This window comes from Rhinolophus sinicus, chromosome 14 (assembly GCF_057876585.1).
Source record: "Rhinolophus sinicus isolate RSI-liver-muscle chromosome 14, RSI-T2T, whole genome shotgun sequence".
Lineage (NCBI taxonomy): Eukaryota > Metazoa > Chordata > Mammalia > Chiroptera > Rhinolophidae > Rhinolophus > Rhinolophus sinicus.
The window spans coordinates 47,905,831-47,929,174 of record NC_142514.1 but is presented as its reverse complement, the minus strand read 5'-3'; the positions used below and the strand labels follow the sequence as shown (position 1 = coordinate 47,929,174).

Here is a 23,344-nt window from a genome sequence, read left to right as displayed (position 1 = left end):
ATGCCAGCACCGAAACTTCCTTTCAATTATGTTTCCCTGGCTTTCTGCCTTCTTAAAATAAATACAACAGCACTGTCCCACCTCCCAACAACAAAAAACCAGCAAGCACCATGTAATAAGCCAAAAATCCAAACCTCCAAAGTAGCTGCAATCAACCCCATAGACCAACTACTAAACCTGTTGACATTCATCTTCCTCGCTTACGTAAGTGGAAATGTTTTCAAGATGCACACTATTTCATTGATAACAGGTTCTCCGTCTGTTAACAAAGTAGGGATCCCATGGAGAACACATTAAATGAGAATATAGGGAAAACTAGGGCCAATTCAACTTCATGAAGCAATTGTTAATGGATTATACCAGTTTGATTAGGATACAAAAATCAGTAACACAGCCCTGTCCTCAAGAAACTTTCTGTCTAATAGGCAAGGTAAAGCAAGCAAATAAATGACCATTTAAAAATGTAAGAACAGATTGCACGCTTTAAAAAGTTCTGGAGATTGGTTGCACAATCATGTGAAAATATGTAACACTACTGACCTGACCACTTCAAATGGTTAAGATGGTAAATTTTCTTATGCGTATTTTCCTACAATCACATTTTTTTAATTTTAAAAAGAATTTTAAATATAAATAAAGATAATTGGTTGGCCACTCCCCCCATCCCTTGGGAGAATAGAAAGGGACCGGCTGGCATTAGTTTGGCCCCAGGCAAGACTGAATTCTTTAGAGAATGGAACAAAAGCAAGATCTTATCCAAGAATATCCACTTCAGAAAAAAAACCACACAAGTAAGTTGAAAATCCACTTTAGAGAATCAATAATCAAATGCTAAGAGAACAATAAAAATATACATGTGTTTTTAAAAAATTGATGTAGATGTGCAGAGAAAAGAGACCAAAGAAGGGCAAAGGACTGGCGGAATCCAAGAACTGACACGTATGTAGGAGAGCGTACGGGAAATAGAAAAAATACTGGAGCAATTGCTAACAACTGCTTTAGGCATTTCAATGTTCCTTTCTAGATTGTTATGTTAGGCAAGTAATTCAGAATGTGTAGGGACAGAGTCTGGATAGCTGGATATTAAGGGATAATGCTGGAGAACAAATGCCAAAGAGGAAGGAGATTAGGAAAATCTTCCTGAAAAAAGTGACCATTAAAGTGAGCTTTCGAAGATGGATGGATTTTTGTCATATGAGATGGTGGGGGAAAAAAGGCATTTCCACATGAAATGAACAACATAACCACTGAAGCTGGGAAAGGCCAGGGATCATGGTAAAACAGCTAGCAGATGAATTTATCTAAAATATTGGAAAATTAAGAGAATAATGTGAGATAACCTTAGGAAAAAGACTAGAGCCACACAACTAGGGTCACAGAAGCCAAAATGAAGCATTAAACAAAATTAGCCTGGCAATAGTAATTTTAATGTGATATAGGGAGAATCTATAAAAGACTTATTAGAGGCTTTCGTAGTGACAGGCAAGATTGTACCCAACATGAGATTTCATCTTGATTATTATTACGTATTAATTATTATTAGGAGTGGAGTGTAAACTCCAAGCTGCTAATACCTAATACATAGTAGGTGAATAATAAATGTTTTTTGAATGAATTAATTAATGTGTAACAAAGAAACACTTAATGAATGAAATAAGAAAGCCTGGGATAAAATAAAAACAATCATAATGCAAAAATGGGGAATAGAAACAAATATTAAGACAAAATCAATATGATTTAATATTAGATTAGAAGAAGAAGAAAAATATATGATTTTGAAGCTTGAAGCCTGGGTGATTTGGAAGTGGAGGGAGAAGATAATAAGTCTTCCACCCCCACCTGTGCATAGAAAAGATTTTTTACTGTTAATCTTTCTCATTAGCGCTATAAACTACAGCTGAGCTTGGTAAATACCCACAGTACAGAAAGGAGCACAATAAATGGATTATAATTGACACGAAATTGAATTTACAAATTATCTAGCTATACTTTTTGGAATGGCCGTAAGGTGTTCGTAGCTACCTAAAAGGATTCTAAGCAACCTGGATGCTTCAATGAATGAAGAGCTTAGGTTCCACTCTTTCTCTCAGCAGAAAATATAAAAAGAAAAAACAGCTAATGAAATAGAAATGCTGCCCTTAGCTCATCTCACAATTTCAGAAGCAATCCACTTTACTTTTACTGTTCGTAACAGGTACCTTCTAAAAGGCAAGGATACTGGTAGAACGAAACTCAATGTTCCCAGTTCACAATGTTTCCATCTCTGCACTGAGAGATGGCAAAATAAGCAAGATAATCTACATCCCCCCTACTGTAATGTCTGGCTATTTGCTAAAAAGGATGTTTGCTCTTTACACCAGAGATATCCTGAGGCTCCCCTAGGCAATCAATCATAGCAGAAAGGGGCTCTCTCCTAGAAGAGAAAAATGGTAGAGAGTGAATCATATTGATAAATCTGACCACACCTCTCTCTGAAATTTTAAACTGAAACACAGGGAAAGGATGATATTTGGTTAGCTTAGTAATTTGTTTCTTAGCAATAGTGAGTTACTGAGTTATTCATTTCTTTCTTCAGAGTAACATAAGTAGTTGAGATTTTTCTAAGTTTTGTAATCTAAGCACAAATAGACACAAATCTGTTACCTTGAAATGGAGCCTCTTCTTAGAGTGCTTTGACTCCCTCAATACATCCTGTGTATATAGGAAAATAATTGCCTCTACCATTTACCATAAAGAGAGTTTAAATATGTGACAAATATTAATGACTTCACATCGGAACTGACAGCAGTAAAATTTTCAGACCAGGCCAATCTACCTGCCAGCAACAGGGGCTTTTTAGGGTAAGGAAATGAAAGTACATTATACAACAATATGTACAATTGTATATTGCTCAGCTAACAGTTTTTTATCTTGGAGTCATTACGTTGTGGTCATTTGGTCAATCCAATCCCTTGATTTCCAAATAGTATTCTATCCTATTATTAAAATCAACTGGCATTCGGACTCTTCAGCCTCCCCTGCAAGTTTGGTCCCGTGTTCCATGAACTCGATCAATTACATTTCTTGAATCAACTACGTGGTCACAGTCCTTTCTAACCTTAGTTTAAGTCTGAGGAAACTCCCTCAGGAAGGAAGTTAGAAGATACTTCCACAAGTCATCCAAGAGGGTGGAGAACAAAACACCCGCACTTCAGCCTTCAAAGACGTAGAGCTGGCTAGTAGGAACTTTTTCTTAGATCCAAAGATTAAAAATACACAGGATAGGCCATTTTCCATAAAATGTCTAAGTAGGGATGAAAATTATTGTAGAATTATCTGGGGGTATTAAAACATAGTATTCATTGTGAAGAATGGCCCTTTCTCATGTCTCTTTCTTCTAAATACCATTCTTGCCACAGCACAGATTGAACCTACTAGGATTGAAAGGGGAAAAGTTGAGAAAACCCACAGTAGATTAGGGAAAACAGACTCTCTACCAAGAAAATAGAAATTTAAGAAGCATAAGGGAATTCCTTCTCATAGAAAATGAAGCCTGGAATAATCCTCATAGGAAAATTCATATTATCCCCAGGACAGACCTCTAAACAATTGTGTTACCACTAACAAATTTTTAAGGTATTTATAACTAATATCAGGACTACCAGAAAATGTACTTTGTTCTTACAATATGCTTCCTCCCTCCTCTACCTTGCATGTTGTTTTCTATATTTCTCTTTGGAGGCATGAACAGAAGAATCTCACAGTAATAAAAATAACAATAAAAGCTCTTATCAGTTGAACACTTACCAGGTGCCAGGCACTATGCTAAGTATTTTACAGACATTAAGTCTCTTAACCTTCACAGCAATTCCTATAAGTTGGTAGTATTAACCTCATTTTAGATACAAAGAAATAATGAGAATTGCAAAAAGGTTGTACGGTTGAGAGGTAGCAGAGCCAGAATTCAAATCCCTTTTTCTTTGTGCCATTCTGCTTTTATTGCTAGTGTAAATGGAGGATAGAGCAAGTATAAACTTGACTAGTGCATTGGCATTTGGACTATGAAAAAATAAATGTGTCTTCTTTCTCATATTCCCTTTCATCCCTAAAGCTGAACTCACAAGTGATGAGGGTTCGGGGGGAATCCCATACAAATTGGGATTGCAGAAAAGCAGCTTGGAAATGGGTATTTAAATGTTGGTTGATTTGTTGAAGTAAATAGTAAGATGAAGGAGATAAATTAAAAGGCCCAACAAATGGCCAAGTTTAACCTTCAGTTTTATTCAAGATGTATAACCAGAAGGAAAAAGTCCCAAGCACATCTGATGGTCTATAAATGCAACCAGTTTTATTTATTTAATTGTGATTGAATCTTCCTCACTGTTGCATTCTGGTAAAAACCTTACTGTTTTTCCACTAGCTATGTCCTGTGTTTCCCTGAAAATAAGACCTAGCCGGACCATCATCTCTAATGCGCCTTTTGAAGCAAAAATTAATATAAGATGCAGTCTTATTTTGCTATAAGACCGAGTCTTATATAATGTAACATAATATAATACGAGACCAGGTCTTATATTAATTTTTGCTCCAAAAGACACATTAGAGCTGATAGTCCGGCTAGGTCTTATTTTTGGGGAAACGTGGTATATATATTTAGATAGAAATTTGTATGACATACGTGTGCATATATGCATGCATAAAACCACAATAACATTTCAGTTATCCAAAATGTATTTACTATACCTTCAACAACCCAGAATCTAAGAGTAAAGCAGAGTAGGCAAAATGTTCTCAAAGCACCTGACGTAGATGTAGCAAACAGCATGCACTGCATCATCCCTGCACATGCCCACACTCAGAGCTTAAGAACTTTTATTTTACTCCTTATTGCTCACGAGCTCACTACTTGGTAACTCATTTGTTTTTCATTCCACTGCTGATAAGAAGTAAATGGAAACGCAAGATTATTGAGACAATGGTCCTTTTAGCAACAAAAAGCAACAGCTGACAGGCAAATTGTTTATAAAAAGTACTTTCACGTATAGTAGTTGCTTAATATACTGTTGTTGAATGAATGTTTGAATGAGAAAACTTACAAAAAAACCTGTGACAAGGTTGGTTTAACAGCAGTTCACGTGAAAAGTCTTGGATAGTTTACTTATCTATGTGTAGAATATGAGTCAAGCATTAGTGTTATCTTAGGTTGGATAAATTATTCTATACAGAGATAGTGTGATTGCAAGAAATAGAACTAACCTAAGCAAGCTTCAGAACAGGCATATGTGTGCATGTCTGTGTGTCTGTCCATCTGGCCTGGCGGGACAGTGATTATTGCAAGGATTCAGAGCGCTCACAAAATGAAGACCGGCTGGACCCCCATGGAAACTGGAGCCAGGCGCTGGGAAGCCATGGGGTCCGTAGGCAGCCAAGTAGTCTATCTCCTTTCCTCTTGAGGGCTGTGTGTCTCCTGTTTCTCTCTGTCACTACCCTGTTCCTCTTAGTTCTGCTCCATGAAGCTGTAACAAGTCAAATCTCTACTTCTAGCCTCTGTGCCGGACCTTTAAGCTCCTTTTGCCCTAGAGATAGGTCTTAATTCCAAATTCCCAGGACAGGATTCTGATTGGCCCCCCAAAATCAGATATTTACCCTAAGTTCAACCAGTTGTAGCCAAGCACAGCAGGGTCAAATGTTACACCCATAACTGCCCAGAGCAACCCTTAAGCATATATTCATATAGCCACTCATTTATCCATTTACGTATAATATGTGGGCCCTGACTACATGGGGCGCACATCTGAGACGAGTTAATGGTCACATTTCACGTTTCACATGTAAAGGAATAAAATATTTTGTTTCAGACACTTTATGAAAGATATGAAGAAACTAGACCGTGTTCACAGAAGGATCACTCAGTGCACGAGAAATTCAGAAACCATGTCTCATGAAGAATTGACCAGGACACTGAAGCTGTAACTGTAGAAAAGAGAAAACTCAATCACCCACCAAGAAATTTCATGAGACTGTACTGTACGCTGTTCTAGAGGCTATGGTTATCATGGTGCACAAAATGAGACCCAGTTTTCTCACGAGAGAAACCTGTCTTACAAAGGAAACCCAATTGCTGTCTTCAAATTTCAAAGATTTTTCATGTGTAAAATATATATTTAGTCTATGCTGCTTTAGGAGGCAGAACACACATCAGAGAGTGAACGTTACAGAAAGAATGAATGAACTATGTAACCATTAGTGGAGTCCAGAAATTAAATGAAAAATCCTTCCCTCCCCAGCTATGGCAAGTGGTAAGGAATATTGTCAAAGTGAATCTGGCAGGGGAGAGAAAGTTAAACTAGGGTAATTGCTAAAGTCTCTTTTAATTCTAAAATTCCAGAATGGAGCTGCAGAGAATGGAGTTCAGAAACATCATATGCACATCTGACCTTCCAGTTTACTTCAGAGAGAGGGCTTCTTAACAGGCTTGATTACATTATTCCCCATCCTCAATCTTCCCAGATGTACTCTCTGTACAGATGATGCTGCAGAAATGTTCAAAGAGACCCACAGGGGCTCCAAAAGAACATTTTTATAAGTAATGTTATAGGCTGACTGTAAAAATTGGTAATAGAAGCATGACAGACTCTATCATTACTAATCTGTTTTCGGAACAATACTGAAAAATGACACACTTCTAACCAGAAAGGGAAATAGGCTAGTCTCTCTGAATATGTGTGCATGTGTGTGTGCTTATGCGTGCGTGCATGTGATGGAGATAAAGGACTTATGTAAGTGACCTTGAAGATCATCTGTGTCTTTCTAAGATGCAATGCTCTCCATGGCAACAGTGGGAGGCAATAAAACCAGGAGTTTTACATACAGACTACAGAGTCCACCTGACGTAGCTTTGAGTCCTGGCCCCCTCATCTCTGATACCTGTGTCCTCATTTGTACAATGGATATAATCACAACACATAAGATTAGAATTAATAATACCCATAAGGCACTCAGCCCAGTGCAGTGCCTGGCCCATAATGAGCAGGCAACATTCACTAGTTATAAAAATTTACATGACAATGAACAATGCAGTGAGTGTTCTCTTACGTGCCAGGCAACGTGCTGACTGCTTTCCATGGATTTTCTCATTACTCTTCCCTATTTTATAGACAAGAAAATTGAGACTTAGAGGAATTAATTGTTCAAAGTTAAACAGCAAGTGGCAGAGCTGAAATTTCAACCACAGCAGTTTTAAATCAAGAATTTAAGCCCCAGTAGTTTCTAACTACTGAATATAGTTCCACTTCAAGTGTACTCTCTCTGTCTGGCATCTTTAATATTAAGCTTCTGTCTGAAATGATCTCTCACTGTGGTTTTAGTTTGTATTTCCAAGATTACTAATGAGTTTGAGTACATTTTCATGGTTTTGTTTGTCTTTGTCTTATTGATTTGTAGAAATACGGTATATTCTGACACTACTTAGATAATTTTTGCCAGGTACCCACACTACATGTTTATGTATAACGATATATTATGTGTATACAAGCTCTAGAGTCCTTTGAAATCCCTCTTTCTACCAACCTGCCGTCATTCACCAATGTTTAAGAAAATTAGTGCAGCTTTATCAATCTGATACAATTTTACAGTTTTCATTGTGATTCACATATTTATAGTTCTACACAACAAAGCTTGTGAGTTAGGATGAGCAGCCCCATTTCCCAACCAAATGGGGGATTTGCAGGGCTAATAATGGGCAGAGACGCAGCTGGGATCCAAATCTCCTGAGTCCTAGCCCTGGAGCTTCTCCACTACATTTTACTATCCTCTTAATTTTTATAAAAAGCCCTTCATGCCCTTCCATGTATTTAGTTCTAAATTTCTATTTTCAGATATACTTTCTGATTTGGAAATTCTATAATTAAAGAATGACTTCAAAGCAATCTCTAGTTGAATAACATACGAGTGTGGGTTGCATGTTTTGAACATTAATAATACCAAGAAGCTTTCCATTTATCTAGTGGCACAAAAATAGTCATCCAATGTCCTCTACCCCAAATGGCCCAAGTAACTTCAAAAGCTACTCTAAAGGTACAGAGTGCTGTGGGAAATGACTAAATAGCACTGAAAGCAGTACTCAGCTGTTAAAAAGTTCAAAAATTAGGCAATCTAGGCAGTAGAAATATGTGCACCAGAGGACATAGCTCTGAACAAGTCCCAGAATTTATAACGAGGACAAGTTATGTGCTCAAGTTCCAGAACTAGGAGCTGGGCACGTTTTTAAAAATATTCCTATTGAACCTGTTAGAGGGCAGGTGGTCTCTTCAGTATGGCATTGCCCTCAGGTGTAGCACCTGCTATTAGCCAAATGACCTCAGGGAGCTGCTTTACTATTGCTAGGCTCCTGACTCTCAGTGCCCTCAACAGAGAACCTAGGAAGCATTCGAGCAATGTCTCAAAGTCCTACTCATCAAAAACACTTCTCTGACATGGATACTGACTTTCACTTCTTGTACGAGTGGGATTAATTCAGTATATCTGAAGGGCATTTGGGCAATCTCATTCATTTATTTATTCATCATTCAGCAAAGAAGTATTATGCCACCTCTCTGTATCACACAATCTTCTTGGAGCTATGCACGCTTCAGTGAACAAAGCAGACAAAAAGCTCTGCCCTTTTGAAGCTGACAGTCTAGTGAGTGGTGCAGGAAGGTGAAAAGGAAGGCAAGTTTACCTGGGGGAGGAAAATAAATTAATTAAAATGTAATTTTTAATAAATAAAAGGTGAGAAATTCTATGGGAAAAACTTAAGCAATAACAGGGACAGGGAATGGAGGTAGGTTATAGTTTTAAATGAGATGGTCAGGGAAGATCTCGATGAAAAGGCCACATTTATGCCAAAATTATGTTTAAAAGTGTATAGTTACAAAACAAGAAAGACTGAATGGAAACTCACCAAGTGCTATTTGTGATTATCTTTAGAAGATATGATTTGGGGTCATTTTTTGTGTGCTGTGTTCTATATGTGTGTACTTGTATGTTTTTAATTAATTGGAATTTTTGAGAATGTACTCTATTTTTTGAAAAGCTCCCCCAGGCAATTCTGATGCACAGTCAGCTTTAAAACTGTTGCTTTCCCAACTTATATTTTAGATTCTATGGTCAAAAAGATCCCAATTATTCTGGTCATGTTGAATTCAATATTTCAAATTATAAATATTGTCAATCTTCCTGAAAGTCCCATCAATTAGATTATTTGAGTCCTACATAAATACTTCATAGTGCCTTGTGAGAAATAAAAGATGTAATCCAACTAAAGCATCCTGCTCCCAAAAATGCTATTATTGTGAGATGCTTAACGGAGAACAACATATCTGACCTGAACCATGAAAAAGAAATGGAATATAGGTAAAGGATGTGGATAAAGGTCAGACACTGGATTTTCTAAGCAAAGGATCTGCATGGTCAAGGTCATGGGGAATTATCTCATCATGAGCAAGGGCAACTTTACCTTCCATTCCGTGCACATGTACTGGGCTATTAGACCACGAGCTCCATGAGTGCTGGGACTGCATCCATCACACTGCTTTATCCCAAAACTTTGCACAGCATGATACACAAAAGAGATGTAGATATTTGTAGAATGTACAAAGTGTATTGACCACAGCTAAAAGGTATCTCTTTCAGATGTGTCCTTGAACAGGTTCTACAAAATCACTCATCACTTTCATAAGGAGTTAACCAGAGCCATGCTGGGAAAAGGAGCTAACCAAGACACATTCAAGCTATAAAAGTAAAATGCAATCATTTGTTGGATTTGTACGCAGTAACAACTCATTTATCTAAGGTGGTTAGAAAAATTAATATATTCTTTAGAATGGAAATATCCTTGTAATGCTAAAATTTTTCAATTTTATTTTAACAAAATTAGATGGAACTATTTTAAATTTTTATTAAAAATACCTTTTTAAACCCTGCATATAAAAAAAAAAAAAAAAAGAACCAAAAAAAAAAAAAAAAAGGCTTTCCTCTATTGAATCCGTGTCAGTTATAGATCACAGGTTGTGAACAGCCCAAAACACCTTTGGATAACTTAAGTAAACAAATAAAGTATTTTATTGGAGTGTTTTAGAGAAGTCCCCCAAGTGAAGGAAAATTGGACAACCAATCTTGAAAAGGTTAGGGACCATGCAGTTCCAAGGGTCTATATAGAAGGAAAGAATGGAATATCTATTCAGGGTACCACCACCAGGATGAAGAAGCCCCATCAGCTTTGTGTCATTCTGCTCAACATGCAAATTTCTACAAGAAAGCAACTGAGCTGGTTTGTACCATGTGTTAACCTTGTTCAGGAGAGGAAAGGACACTTTAAGTGATGGTTCCACTGGAACTAAGTACAATTTGGGAAGGATGGTTTTTCAAAGGAAAATCACAGTGCTCCTTCCAAAAGAGCGCAGGATGAAAGCTGCTCAATTATAGTGCTAGGTTATAATCCAGTGATATTCTTGGAATCTACTCGGCTATTCAAGGCTAGTTGGTGTCTCAGACTTCTATACCTTTTGAGTTTCTAATTTTTGTAATTCTTTAGTCTCTCTTTTTCCTTTAAAATAATCATTTGTTTCTTGCTACTTTCAATTTGCCTACCTTTGGTCTTTTCAATTTACCTATCTTGCTATTTTCGGTTGATTTACCTCCTGTACTTGCCTATGGACTCAGTAATGAAAGAACCAAGCTTATAGACATATGTATATAATAAGGCTTTAAATGAGTATGGGTCTATGAGTAGAATTCAGGTGACAAATGCATAGACTTGGTGTCATCTACATTGCTGCTCACAGACTTCGCTTGCTAATGTTTAGTTGTTTAGCTCATTAGATCGTGACTAAATGAAGAATTTCTCTGTAAATGGTATGCTGCAATTTTTTAAGAACACAGTGTTCTTTTATAATTATTTTTTTTACAGTTTTATTGAGAATAATTGACAAACATCACTATAAGTTTAAGGTGTACAGTATGATACCTTGATTTATACATATTGTAGAATGATTATAAGAGGTTCAGCTAATATTCATCTTCATATATATATGTGTGTATATATAATAAAAAGAAAATAAAGAAAAACGAAAAGAGGAAAATAATTAAATAATTTTATCCTTGTGAGAAGAACTCTTTGGATTTACTCCCCTAACAGCTTTCCCGTATATCACACAGCAGTGTTAGCTACAGCCATCGTGTTGTACATTACATCCTTAGTACTTATCTTATACCTGAAGTTTGTACTTTTTGACCACCTTCGTCCAGTTCCCTTTCCCACCCCCACCCTCTGCCTCTGCTAACTACAAATCATTTCCTATGAGTTTGGGTTTTTCCTTTGTAGATTCCACACATAAGTGAGATCATACAGTATTTGTCTTTCTCTGTGTGACTTATTTCACCTAGCATAATGCCATCAAGATTCATCAATGTTGTCACAAATAGCAATAGTTCCTTGTTTTTTATGGCTGAATTATATATATATATATATATATATATATATATATATATATATATATATATATATATATATATAATATATATATATATATATATATATATATATATATATATATATATATAATATATCCCATTTATTGAAAATAGTGCTCTAAGTTCTTTCTTTACATGTATCATGTCAATTCTCACAAAAGTTTTAAAAAGTAGGCATTATCATCATCATCCCGTGTTATAGGTGAGAAATCTAATAATTTGGCAAGTAAAATACCCACAGTCAACAGCTTGTCAGGGTTGAAATCTACCTAAACCCATATCTTAACTGATTACACTACTGTTGTTGTTTAAAAACAAATACCATCAATAAAAAACTTAAGGAAGTCTATTAGCAATGCTCACATCCCAATTGGAATACTGTATGCAGTTTTCTGGGGATCAATAACCTTTATATTGATCTATAGATACCTTTTATAGAAATATGGTCACAGTTTATCCTGAGAGCATTGGAAAGCATGACATATGAGATATGAGTGAGGAAACTGAGAGAAAGAGTTTAAGAGATGCCTTCAAATACACAAATTTCAAAGAAGAATTATGCATGGTGTTGAGGCCTAGATGTTAGATTTAGCCAGACTGGATCCACGCCTCTTAGCAGTGTGACCTTGAATCAGTTTCTTTGTTCTTAAAATGCACACAATGATCCTTTCCTGGCACTATTGTTGGGAGCACTACAAACCATCCATGTGAAGCTCCTTGGCATAGCTCTAGTACATAGAAGTGCTCAAGAGATAGTTTTATTATTGCTTTTTGTGGAAATTAAAGAAAAATGAACTTGATCTTGATATGAGTGAGAACTTTTTTTTGTTTTAATAGAGATGATAATGTTTATTTAATGGGGTTATTGGAGGGATTAAATAAGATGATGTACAGGAAGAATCTTATGCATAATAGGCTTTTTTTAAATTAAAGTTTATTGGGGTGCCAACTCATAGTAGAGTTACATAGGTTTCAGGTGTAGAATTCTATAATATATCATCTATGTATCACATTGTGTGTTCACCACCTAGAGATATCACCTCATCCCAGTTAGAATGGCCATCACCAACAAGCAAATAATAACAAGTGTTGGAGAGGCTGTGGAGAAAAAGGAACCTTCATATACTGTTGTTGGGAATGCAGATTGGTGCAGCTGCTATGGAAGGTAGTGTGGAGGTTCCTCAAAAAATTAAGAATGAAATTACCATATTACCCAGCAATCCCTCTCCTGGGTATCTACCCCAAAAATCTAAAAACATTTATCTGTAAAGATAGATGTGCTCCAATGTTCACTGCAGCTTTATTTAACTGGCCAAGACATGGAAACAACCAAAGTGTCCTTTGATAGATGAATGGATAAAGAAGTTGTGGTATATGTACACAATGGAATACTATTCTGCCATAAAGATGAAATAGTGCCATTTGCAACAACATGGATGGATCTTCAGATTATTATGCTAAGTGAAATAAATCAGACAGAAAACGTCGAGAACCATATGATTTCACTGATATCTGGTATATAAAACTGAAAGCAACAAAGGAACAAGACAAACAAATGAAAAAAAAAAAAAAACTCATAGACACAGACAATAGTTTAGTGGTTACCAGAGGGTAAGAGGGAAAGGGATGGTAGATGAGGGTAAAAGGGATCAAATATATGTTGATGGAAGGAGAGCAAGAACTTTTTTAAATGGCAGCTATCAGAAAGAGAATTGGCTGCCTCAGGAGATAGTGAACATCTGTCCTTAGGGGCACTTAATCTATTTATGTATTTCCTTTCGGAGAATATTGCAATGCCTTAGATGAGTTTTGGGATTAAATATCTTTCAGAATTGAGATTTTGAATAAGAACAAATGTGCTTTCTTCCATCTACAAAACATGCTGACCGACCAGCAGTGAGTCGAGAGTGTACAGAGACACCCTCACCATCTCACCCACTCCCCACTGGGCTCCAGGGTGCAGCCTTTCCAAAAGTCTGACAAGGTAAAGGACTATTTGTAATCCCAGGTTGATGGGTACTCTTCATATCGTTAAGTAGATGACTTTGGCGTCAATTTTGCCACAGCCAAATGACCCAGCGGCATAGTTATTATAGTTGAATGGAGGAAAATGGAAAAGGAAAGACTGCATGACCCCATCCATGTTAACTTCTTTTGCTACTGCCTTCCTTTGCCCTTTCTCCCAAATAACAGCCCTGTTTATGAATTGCAGCATCTGGGCTGAGTTGCTTCATTTTACTACCTCACACTAGCATGCCATTGGTGAATTGATTTTATTCTTTTCTTTTTTTAAAATGAATGTTTGGTAATACCTCATATTACATGATGTTTTAAAGACCAGAGTTGCTCTTTGCTTGATCTTTTGAACCAGATTTCACAGTAGCATATTTATTTACAAAGCCAGAAAAAAAGTTTTACTAGGTTACTAAAGTCTGGACATTCATCTGGGATGATGAAAAAGGGCAATTACAAACTGACCTCAAGTGTTTTGTGCATTTTGTTTACAAGCCAGAGAGATGAAATCTATCTCTTTCAAGTTTTCTTCTTGACACATTTCTGGCCAGTCTAAAGTAAAATGATGAGGTTTTTTAAATATCACAGGATGCTGAATTTCTATTTTGGGCTTTGGAAAATTTTCACAATTTGAAATTTATTAAAGTCAAAATATATTCTGTCCCACACACTGCTCCTCCTGCCTGGAAATCTCTTCCCCAATCTTGATCATACCATTTTCTACTCATCCTTTAGGTCTCTGTTTAAAGAAATCACTTCCTCATAGAGCCTTCCCTGTCTACTTTGCATTAGTGTTGTTCTATGTCCCCTGCTTTCACAGCACTCTTCCATTTTTCTTCTGTAGCTCAAAATTTGTGGTTACTTATTGCATTGTAACATTCCAGTTCTGTCTTGTTTTCTATTGCACCTCAACACTTAGCAAGTGGTTGGCATATGGTAGGTGGTCAATAAATACTTGTTGAATGAATGAGTGCATTCTAACTTTTTATGACATTACATCAAAGAAAAATAAGTCAATGTTAAATTCCTAATATGGTCAGTTTCCTCTATAAGTTAAAAGCTTAACTTAGTCCCTCATTACTGCTTTTTTTTTTCAACTTTGGTTCACATTTCTTGCTTTAAAAGTATGACACTATAGCATTTCATTTGTAAGTAGATCCTTCATGAAGGCATGACTCTCTGTTTGTCCGTCAAAGATTCTGTCCAAGTTCTTGTGGAAAAACAGGTCAACCAGATCATGTTTTGAGTGGCCAAGTGTGCAAAAAGCATTTATGCACAAAGGTCATGAGCAATGTAAACATTAATAAAGGCACAAGGCCTGCTATATTTTCATTACCACATGTCCTAATACCTCCTGGGACTATAATGTTGTCAAGATAATGTTTGGGGAAAAAGTAAAACTTTAACTCAAAATGTGGGCATATTTAACTAATACCAGCAGTTTCCAATCAGTTTCCGTCAAAGATTTGCTTTTTGTTTTTCCCATACTCTGACCTCATAACCCCACTGTTACCATAAATCAGTTAGGGCAGGGATGAAGTCCACGTGTTCATCTTGCCCTTCATGCCTGGCACAGAGAAGGTGCTCAATAAACAATTATTGAGTAAAATGATGGATCCTACTGAAAGTATGGTTCTCTTTGCAGAGGCAAAGTAAGGGTGATCAAAACAATAAATAAATAGAAAGTTTTATATCAGCAGGGGAAGTTTGATTGTAAACTAGGTTACTTTTAATCCAGCATTTCTTGGTTACCAATCATCATGAGTATTGTCTTTACTGCCACTTACACTCCTCTGTGTGAATTGCCTTCTGAAGCACCTTTTGAGTCACGTTAAGAAAAACTCTCTCCTTGTCTCATTAGGGAGATCACCTCAGGGATGATGTAGATGCCTGATCACTGCATTGTATACCTGAAGCTGAAGCTGAACAAAAATGAATGTCAACTACAATTATATATATATTTACAAGAAGCGGAGTACAGCATTAGGAATAGAAACAGTGGAAATGTAATGGCTGTGTGAGATGTCAAAGGGGTAGTGGATGGGGGAGAGGGGTTGTCACTCTGTGAGGGATATAAATGATAAATGTCTAACTATTACATTGTTTTGTGCACCTGAAACTAGTTAAAAAAACAATGTTATATTAAAAAAAAGAAAAACTGTCTCGATTTTTACTGGTACCTTGCTTACTGCCCCGAAGTGATCATCAGATGTCTCTATCATCTACTTTATTCACCATATGACTTCAAATAGTCCTCTGTAAGTATTTAAAATTATTTAACTATCACAAAATATTTTGGACAGTTTTGAAATAAGGGTAGGACCCTTTTCCCATGCTGTGCCTTGGTTAGAGAAAACACTCATTTGGGTATCAAAAATGTTCATTATGTAAATTTTCACATAAAGTTTAATTCCTATCATACATACATAAAAGAGTTTCATTGTGAGGGAGGAGGTTACCACTTTTTGAGGGGTGTAAATGTCTAAATATTATGTTGCTTTGTACACCTGAAACTAATTTTTTTTTAAATTCAAGGTTATAAAAATAAAAGATAATTTTAACCTCTTTTTTAAAAAACAGTTTCCATTGTAAATCCTAATGGCAAAGTCATAAGTAACTTTGGGTTATCAGTGGTACATCATCATGATTAAAATCAGACATCTCCCTCAGTTTACTTATTTGGGAAGTGAGCAAGTGATTGGAAAAGACCCCAGTGGGATTTACACTATTCATTTACAACTTTATCAAGTTTGCTAATAGTTGCTGTTATTAATAAATGTTCTTTCATAGAATGGAAATGAGATTAGAACTGCTCTGAGTTGCCTCACTAGGCAGAACGACCCTGTTTTCCTGAAAATAAGACCTAGCTGGACAATCAGCTCTAATGTCTTTTTGGAGCAATAATTAATATAAGGCCCGATTATATTATATTATATTATATTATATTATATTATATTATATTATATTATATTATATTATATTATATTATATTATATTAAAGACCCGGTCTTATATTATAGTAAAATAAGACCGGGTCTTACATTAATTTTTGCTCCAAAAGACACATTAGAGCTGATAGCCCAGCTAGGTCTTATTTTCGGTTAAACACGGTAGAATCAATGGGAGGAAGCAATAAATACACCAACTTTATTTATTTTTTAAGACAGGGAATACTTTATTCAAACCCTTCATTGAAATGGACAGGTTGGGTCTATAACCAAGTGTCATGCTTTAAGGCATAGGCCAGTAATTATATACGAGAGTATATACACTGCTACATACAAATTAACTGATCAGACCACAACTTTCCAATGTTTAAAACAGAATAAGCTTCCCTGTAAAAGCAGCACTTTTGTGACATGTTAACTTTAGTAGTCCTCTCCTTCTTCCTCACCCTCTCCTTCAACATAATTCACACCAACCTCTTCATAATACATCTCAAGGTCAGCCATGTCCTCACGGGCCTCAAAAAACACTCCTGCCTCCATTCCCTCATCCACATACCAGTGAACAAAGGCATGCTTGGCACACATCAGGTGGTACTTGAGGCCCAGACAAGCTCACAATAGCTGTGGTGCTGCTCTGCACACACACAGCTCTCTGTACTTTGGCCAAGTCTCCACCACGTACCATAGTGGGAGGCTGGTAATTAATGCCAACTTTGAAGCCAGAGGGGCACCAGTCCACAAACTGGATGGTAAGCTTGGTCTTGATGGTGGCAATGAAGGCATTGACATCTTTGGGAACCACGTCACCATGGTACCACAGGCAGTAAGCCACATATTTCCCATGGTGAGGGTCACATTCACCATCTGGTTGGCTGGCTCAAAGCACGCAGTGGTGGTCTCTGCTACAGAAAGCTGCTCGTGGTAGGCTTTCTCAGCAGAGATGACAGTGGTATATGTCGCCAGAGGGAAGTGGATGTGAAGATAGGGTGCCTGGTTGGTCTGGAATTTGGTCAGGTCAACATTCCATCAAATCTGAGCGAAGCAGTGATAGAGGACGCAATTTGACCTATGAACCTATTCAGGTTAGTATAGGTTGGGTGCTCCATATTGAGGTTTCTATGACAGATGTCATAGATGGCCTCATTGTCAACCATGAAGGCACAATCAGAGTGCTCCAGGGTGGCGTGGGTGGTGAGGATGGAGCTGTAGGGCTCAACTGCAGCTGTGGAAACCCAGGCGGGCTGGGTAAATGGAGAAGTCCAGCTTGGACTTCTTGCCATAATCAACAGAGAGATATTCCATCAGCAGGGAGATAAACCAGTTCCCCCACCAAAACTGTGGGAAACCATGAAGCCCTGAAGACCTGTGCACTGGTAGGCCAGTTTCCAAATTCGGTCCAAGACAAGGTCAGTAATCTCCTTGCCCATGCTGCAGTGCCCTTGGGGGCATAGTTATTGGCAGCATCTTCCTTGTCTGTGATGAGCTGCTCACGGTAGAATAGAGGGTGGTAGGTGCCAGTGCAAACTTCATTAGTGACCGTGGGTTCTAGCTCTACAAACACTGCCCTGGACACATGCTTGCCAGTGCCTGTCTCAGTGAAGAAGGTGTTGAAGGAGTCATCTCCTCCCCCAATCGTCTTGTCACTTGGCAGCTAGCCATGGGGCTGAATGCCAGTGTTCCAGGCAGAAGAGCTCCCAGCAGGCATTGCCAATCTGGACACCAGCCTGGCCAATGTGTGTGGAGATGCACTTCTCCATGGTCGCTGCTTTGCAGCTGCTGGGCAGATGGCTGAGAGGAAGACGAGAAGTTGCTTCTTAAAGCAGGACTCTTAGGCAGTTAATATAAGAGAACCTTCCAAACACCAATTTTAATTCATTATTAGAAAGGACCAGCCAACCATTAGCAATATCTTACTGAAAATATGTAGCTGCCAGTTTTTTGGTCTCTAGTTTTTATGTTTTCACCACAAGGGACTTATCAGAAATGCTAAAAATGATATTTGATCTCCTTGGTGATGGTGGTGAGATGGGGGTAGTTATCTCAGTCTCTCTTGGGCTATTAAAATACCAGCATTACAACAATAAGAGTATGAAATATAATGCTATTGTTTAGGGAGGTATATGCTCAGCTAGCTAGTGGCCCAAAGGAATTAGAAAAGTTTCAAATAAAAATTATGAACTAGAATTTAGGGGAAAGGATGACTGAAGGAGGGTAAGAAGGGATAGCCAGAAAGAGATGGAAGAACCCTCCACACACACCAAATAGGCTTTGTTTTGTTGGCTGTATGCCACAATTAAGAAAGCTTCCTAGCTGGCTGTGACCTAATCTCACATCAAATATCACTGTTGTATGCTGTGTGCACTGGTCAGGCATGGGTCTCTCCATTTCAGCAGCTCTGGGTCAGTGCTATAATCCTTGGGAGTCAAGAGATACTAAGACAGGAATGAGAATGAGAAAGAGTATAGTGTTTGCTTACTGGTATAAATCTGGGGTGCCAGTGGGAGCTGTTTTGACTGGGGCCAGATAAGTCAACCTAGGCCAGTTAGAAAGGTTACGTATGCGTCAAATAACTACATAAAGGTATATGCATACATACTCTTTGGCTAATTATTAATGGTCACTCTCACCTGAACCCAATTATTCTAACTAGACTCAGTATATTAATTTATTCTGCCTCTTTTTCTGGCTGTAAGTCCAGGATTAATACCAAATTTCTCAGTACAGCTCCTGACTTCTTCTCTATGTTCCTTCAAGAGAACCTGGGGACTAGTCATCTGCTACAAACCACATAAAGTCCAAACGCCCAGGCCCATCATAATCTAGCTCCAACCTAACTTTCTAGCCCAACAAATTCTCCTCTTTGTGAATCCTTACTTCAATCATCCAGTCACCTAAACACACCCTGGGATGTTCTAACTCTCAACCTTTGCTCATGCTACTCACCACTGATTCCCTCTCTCTTCTCTACATTGTCCAGGACTTTCTAGAAGAAGCTCAGACATTTATTCTCACAGATTGAAGCTGTCATAGACCAGGGCACACTCAGTAACCCCATGCTTTACACAAAGGTCTGGTTCCCCGAGATTGGCTCACCTTCTTGGCAGAGCCCAGGTTTATAGAGAGTAGTTGCAACCTGGCAGTGTAAGGAACATGTCCACATAAGTATCTCCTTTGATTCAGTTTGGCTATGCTTAATGTTTAACAAAAACTTTCTGAAATAATTGCCAATGTTTAAAAAGTAGACTAGTCCATATTACTTTTTAAAATCTGTATTTCTAGTTTCTTTTGAAATATCAGAAAATACAGCATCTGAGCTTACATTCCTGTGTAGCAAAAATCATCCAGCACTCAGTAGTAGCTGTTCTTTCACCTGAGGATGGTCTCTGCCATTTGCTATCGTTCCCAGAGCTCCCGTGTTTCTTACACCCAACTTGTTTTACTCATTTAGACCACATGACTGGATGCTGTGGTCATTTGAGTTTGCGCACCACCCCTTTCCCCACACCAAGGAAATGTCAAATCTTATCTTCTAGTACACATGGCTCTACAGAGCCATAGCTCTTTCCAGGAAGAGCCATGAGACAGTAGGGCAGGAACAAGCTGGACACCCTTACTTGTCTCAGCCCTTCTCCCTACCAAATGCCATGTCCTTCCTCCCATACCAGAGAGGAATACAGGTCTTAGGCCTATGTGAATTTTGCTCTTTTTTCCAAGGTTGCAAGACCAGACTATTTACTCCCATTCAGCCACCCATTACTTTAGCAAGTCTTTTATTTTAGAATAGTTATAGATTCACAGAAAATTTGCTAAGATTGTTCCCATATACCCCATATTCAATTTTCTCTGTTATTAACATCTTACAATACTATAGTTCATTTGTGACGATTACAAACCATATTAATATATGATTATTAACTAAAATCCACATTTTATTCAGCTTTTTCAGCTTTTACCTAATGTTCTTTTTCTGTTCTCAAGATCCTATCAGGCAAACATGAGATGAATCCTGACTCTGGCATTTGTTGGATGTGTTTTTGGGGAAGTCACTTTATCTCTTTGAGCCTCAGTGTTTCAGCTATGAAGGTCACTCATTCATTCAACAAATATTTTTTGAGCACTTACTACATGCCAGGCACACAATGCTGGTATGTAATATGGATCAGGGTCCTACTCTCATTTGGCTTATATTATGTGGTCACGGGACAAAGGAACATAGTAAAGAAAAAATAACATAACAGTGGTAAGTACTATGAAGAAACTAAACAGAAAAACAGCAGAGTGTATTAGAGACATTTGAGTTCTACTGTAGATTATGTGGTCGAGAAAACCCAGATGAGGAGGTGGCATTTAACAAAGCCCAAATATTACCGTGCTTCCTTGAAAATAAGACTGGGTCATATATTAATTTTTGCTCCAAAAGACACATTAGGGCTTATGTCCAGGGACTGTCATCCTGAAAAATCATGCTAGGGCTTATTTTCTGGTTAGGTCTTATTTTCGGGAAAACATGGTAATAGAGACCAAGTTATACCAAAATATAAGGGGAGATTGCTCCAAGTATGGGATATAACAAAGGCTCTAAGGTAAGATGAGCTTGAAGTGTTCATGTAACAGAACAGCTGGAGCTATGGAAAGTGGGCGGAGTAGCAGACCAATAAGGTTGAAGAAGTAGCCAGATAGTCTAGGCTAATCGTGTCACTCAGGGTGGGAACCTATTACGTAGCCATACCTGGGGGTCTGTGTTAACAATGTGATGTATGACGGGAGCCTTGGGCCACACAATATTCAGCTCAACCTCTGGAGGGGCTAGAGACTAAAGTCTGCCACACAGATGGTCAGCTGTGGATTTGTGGCCAATTTCTAATAAAAACTCTGAATGCCAAAGCTTGGGTGATCTTCCCTGGTTGGCAATACTCTGCATATTTTCACACATTGTGTCTGGGGAAAAATAAATTCTCTCCACACAGCTGCAGTGGGAGAGGACAACTTGAAGTTCAGTGTGATCTCTAGACCCTGCCCTACGTTCCTTTTACCATTACTGAATTTAATCTGTATCCTTTTGTTATAGTAAAACATAACTGTGAACACTGCTGAGTTCTCTAAGTCCTTCTAGTGAATTATTAAACCTGAGTATAATCATGGAGACATGGGGAATACTACAATGGACTCATAGAGTATAATCAAACTCATGAAAGTCAAAAAAAAATTTTAAAAATCAATTCTATTTCTATATACCAGCAATGAACAATTAGAAATTGATATTTTTTAATTATAAGAGTATAAAAAATACAAAATCTTAGGAATAAATATAATATGTGCAAGTTTTGAGTGCTGAAAGCAACAAAACACTAGTGAAAGAAATTAAAAAAGACCTAAACGAATGGATTGTTCATCGATTGGAACACTCAGTATTGTTAAGATGTCAATTCTCCCCAAACTGATCTACAGGTTCAATGCAATTCCAATCAAAATTCCAGAAGGATTTTTTGTGAAACCCAATATGTTATCTGATTTCTAGACTTATTATAGATAGAGCTACATTAGTCAAGAGAGTATAGTATTGGAGAAATGGTCGTCTTAAAAAATCAATGGGAATAGATTATAGAATAGACCTACACATACAAACAGACCTACACATATATGTAAATTTACTTTTGATAAAAATGCAAAGAAAATTTAAGAAAGATAGTGTTTACAACTGGTAATGCTGGAACAATTGGATATTCATATGCAAAAACAAATCTTGATTCATAATTCATACTCTATGAGAAAAATTAACTCAACTGGACCATAAACCTAAATCTAAAACTAAAACCATCAAACTTCTAGAAGAAAACATAAGAGAACAATCTGACAACTTTAGATTAGGCAATGACTTTTAAGATGATATCAAAAGCATGATCCATCAAAGAAAATAACTGGTAAATTAAACTTAATCAAAATTTAAAACTTCTGCTCCTCCAAAGGCTCTGTTAAGTAAATGAAAAGACAAGCCATGGACTAGATAAAATATTTTCAGATCACATAAATGATAAAGCCTTGTATCAAGAATATATAAGAGCTTTCAAAACTCAATATTAAGAAATCAAACAACTTAATGAAGAAATGGGCCAAAAATATACACCGACAGAACTAAAGATATAGAGATAATAAATAAGTATATAAAAAGATTCTCAACATCATTGTTCATTAGGAAAATGCATATTAAAACCACTGCATGCCTACTAGGATGGCTAAAATTTAAAACCTGACAATTCCTTGTACTAATGAGGCTGCAGAACTGAGACACTCATACGTCATTGATGGGAATGTAAAATGGTACAGCTACTTTGAAAAATAAATTGGCAGTTTATTGCAAAGTTAAATACACATTTACCATTCAACCCAGAAATCTTGCTTCTAAGTATTTAACCAAGTAAAAAGATTCATTGGTGCCTCAGACAAGAATACAGTCAGAGCCTCGGTAATATCTCTGGTCATTATGCAATCTTGTTTGGCTAAATAATATCTCCCCAAATTACTTGAGATGGCATCTTTTTTTTAAGTTAGAAAACAACTTTATCTTCAGAAATATTTAAAATTAAGCATAAAGTGAAATAAGTCAGTCGGAGAAAGACAAATACCACATGATCTCACTTATATGTGGAATCTAAAGAACTGAATAAATAAGCTAAGTAAACAGAAATAGTCTCAGAGATATAGAGGAAAAACTGATGGTTGCTAGATGGGATGGGGGTGGGGATGAGGGAGCAGGGGAAAGGATTAGACAGCATAAATTGGTAACTACAATATTGCCATGGGGATATGAAAGACAGTTTGGCCTGTAGCTTCCTTCAAAATCAATAATGTTGTGAACATTTTGTAAGGTGTCAGATGGGCACATGTCTTATTAG

At 37.2% G+C, this 23,344-nt stretch overlaps 1 long non-coding RNA gene and 1 pseudogene across 1 annotated transcript in view; both read right to left on the bottom strand.

Moving 5' to 3' along the window:
* LOC141572110 (uncharacterized) overlaps positions 1 to 23,344 on the bottom strand; it is a 55,755-nt gene that overhangs the window by 25,799 nt on the left and 6,612 nt on the right. The window lies entirely within an intron of this gene.
* On the bottom strand, positions 16,872 to 18,356 carry LOC109447419 (tubulin alpha-1A chain-like; annotated as a pseudogene).